The 3427-nt window shown below is 40.3% G+C and overlaps 1 long non-coding RNA gene across 1 annotated transcript; it reads right to left on the reverse strand.

The window, feature by feature from the left end:
• Positions 1–829: 829 nt before the first annotated feature.
• LOC149193926 (uncharacterized) lies at positions 830–2768 on the reverse strand. The gene is made up of 3 exons (XR_016255007.1): positions 2522–2768; positions 2346–2414; positions 830–1720 (listed from the first exon to the last, which is right to left on the reverse strand). It is a non-coding gene; the product is annotated as an uncharacterized LOC149193926 (long non-coding RNA).
• Between the last annotated feature and the right edge of the window lie 659 nt (positions 2769–3427).

Raw genomic sequence — 3427 nt, forward strand, 5'->3', positions numbered from 1 at the left:
TCTCAATTTCTTCCGCCGGATTCCGTCACCGGAATCTCAAAAAGTCGCATTATAGACAACTCCTAATATAAATCTCACAGGTCGATTCCAATTACTATAGTCCATGCCATCTGCCAGAGGACAGGGACTAATAATATAAATCTCGCAATAAATTACATCGGATTCTCGTGCAGATTTATATGCAACGTGTGACCCGTTCAACCTTAAAATAAGTTCAGTAGCCAAAGTTCTTCACAGCCTCCGTAACAACATAAAATGCAACCATGAAACACTAAAAACATGATTTCTGCCCGAAATATGGGCAAGTATATTGCGATGAAGATGAACTACACTAGACCAGGCATTTGAAGAGGATAAGATGTTAAAACTTACTTAAACAAGGGGAGCTGCGACGCAGCGAGTCCCTGCGTCAAGTTGATGTTGACATTTACAGCATTGTACTTTCAGTAGCTAGTCAGAAAGAAAACTGTTGAAAATTTAGATGCCAAAGAAAATTGCAAGTTGACATTTACAGCATTGTACTTTCAGTAGCTAGTCAGAAAGAAAACTGTTGAAAATTTAGATGCCAAAGAAAATTGCAAGTTGACATTTACAGCATTGTACTTTCAGTAGCTAGTCAGAAAGAAAACTGTTAGAAAATTTAGATGCGAAAGAAAATTGCAAAATTTTGAAAAACAATCCATATGGTTAAGTTATATGACAAAAACATATAACTAATTATTGTGGTTGCGTAGAAAAACAGTGACAAAAACATATACCTAATTATTGTGGTTGCGTAGAAAAACAGGAACGAAATCCATTTTTTTACTGCTTTATTTGACTTGCAGAAGAGACAGGCCAGTATGCAACAAATAAATGCAAATTATAAAACCCGAGTTGGACCGATAAATATGGTAAATATAACTTTATAAAATGCGGAGACTTGCATAATTTGAATTAGAGCATAATACAAGAGCACGTGTCAATTCATCCAGCATTACTCGAGGCTTGCATGCAAACCACCTGCCGGTTCTTCAGTGAAGCTGAGACTCGAGGCTTGCATGCAAACCACCTGCCGGTTCTTCAGCGAGCTCAGCTTCAGCAGGTGGGTTCGAATCCAGCTATGGATATTTACCAATGAACTACTGCGACGATCTAAGCACGTGCCCGCCAAAAAAACCACTTTATCGTGATATGCATACGTATTACAAACTTTACATATGATTCTATTAAAGCGCGATATGCATACGTATTACAAACTTTGCATATGATTCTATTAAAGAGCTTTGAAGTATTAGTTGATTTTCCTCCAGTTTTTTCGGATCTCCCCGTTGTTCCCGGTGAGAGGTTTGATGTTCCCCATCTTCACCATGGCAGCGGCAAAATCATTGAAGAAGGCAACTGGATCGAGGGAGTAGAAAGAAACCCGATTATCAGTAGAGCCGCCATTGAATAATTGCTGATCCGAGTGGAGCAGTCCATTCTGGAATCGCAGAATGTTGTAGTAGCTGTTGTCGAAGGCCGTGGGAGTGAGAAGGTCCAAGGGTGCGAGATTGTTCAAACTTGCAATTCGGCAGATTCAACCCTTTGTAACCGTGTAGTATAAAACTCTGTAGCTTCTTCATGTTCTTGACGTCCTAGGGAAGATCCTCTTCAGAAGCATTTATGGGATAAAACAACTTTAAATGCCTCATCTCCGACCAGGTTGCCATGATGCCATCTTTAATTCCTGACCTCCGGTCTATCCATACGGCCAATTCCGTCAGATTTTTGATTGTAAAGTTCACATTTTTATGATGGCGTAAGGAAATGAAATCAGATTCTTGTACAGCGAATTGAAAGCTGGCTAGCTAGATAATCATGGAGAGCAGTAATTTATTAAGTTTACAGGTACATATTCTTTGTTTTCCATCTTATCTGACTTTAACGAAATCCATTTTTTTACTGCTTTATTTGACTTGCACAAGAGACAGGCCAGTGCAACTGTTTCTGTGGTGGCCAACTGACCCAAATGCAAATAATTGCTGCTCGTAGGCTAGCTACATGTCAGACCCCATGTGGAAGGTACCTTTAGTTTTTCACAGACTAGCATGTCACAGATTTGGTCAGAAATTGAATTTTCATTAAGTATAAAAAACAATCGACAATTCCATGCATAATAACAAAATGAATAGGAGTATTGAGTGTTTTTTCTCCTCTGTACTGTGTGACTGTAGCTAGAAATGCAGAATTTCATTAAAGAGAAAACAAATTCTCTCAAGAAGAACCAGACTCAGGCAAAAGCCTGCAAAAAGGAAAACCCAGTTCGGACATTCAACGGACCCAATCTTTCCATCTTAAAGTCATCCTTAGAGAAATTCTCTTACCCGGAAGGCGGCTCGGGCAATGAAGCCTGAAAGGGTTGCCCACCCGGTTTCGTTGCCATAGCGTAGCACCTGCGGCAGAAGAGAACAGCATATTAAAGATGGAATAAGTATTTGAATGAATTTTTGATGAACCACTGTGCAGTAAACACCAAAAGCACAAGGATGCGCAGGCTTACCGTGACCGCTCTCGGATGGCAGAGTCATAACCCAGCCAGGGAGCCCCTCGACAGACTCCAGAGGCCTGAAGCAGCCGAGACCAGTCCATAGAAATTTCATGATGTGAACAGCGACACGATGTGGGCATCAGAACAACCGGATGGATGTGGGCAGGGTTCAGTATCGGGCCGAGATCAATTCAGTGAACGATACGGCAGAGTTTCACTGAGTTACCGGCAGGTTTCATCGGTGAACAAAATTCCAATGAAAACCGACTACTGGGCACTTCTGATATAGATAGCAGGGTAACAGTATACCAGAAAACACGTGTACCAGAAGATCCACCACATGTTAACGAACGCTACAGCACCATGCAAACCTTGACCATACGGCCGACAGCTGCAAAAGAACAAGCAACTTAGGATATGCACCCATTCGCACTTAACAGTAAAAATTAAGGAATTAATGTCAGCATTAAATCGAAACCGCAAACCGTCAAGGGCACATGATTGTGGTTAAATATCAGTTTAACATATGGTCCGGCCTCTTCGATTGTGGTTAAATATCAGTTTAACATATGGTCCGGCCTCTTCCGCTCGGGAAGAGGCCAAATAAGATGGCCAACAGAAAATCAATTGCAAACTTTAGAACATAAGTGATAATACCACTGAAAAACCCTGCGAATTAATGCTATCTCCCCGCCGAACGGTTACTATAGTCCCTGCCGGATGCCAGATGGCAGGGACTAATAAGAAATAGAAAATAAAAACTAAAACTGAAGTAGCATATATATATATATGCTTTGTATTATTAGATACCCTAAAAATAAAAACTAAAAACTAACGAATATTTAGTAATAAAGTCTTGACAGTAAATGTGTACATAAAATATTCACGGTGCCCACATATTATAGATACCAAAAACAA

The sequence above is a fragment of the Pinus tabuliformis genome, chromosome 2_2 (genome assembly GCF_031772625.1).
Source record: "Pinus tabuliformis cultivar Carrire ecotype Pingquan chromosome 2_2, CPIR1, whole genome shotgun sequence".
Lineage (NCBI taxonomy): Eukaryota > Viridiplantae > Streptophyta > Pinopsida > Pinales > Pinaceae > Pinus > Pinus tabuliformis.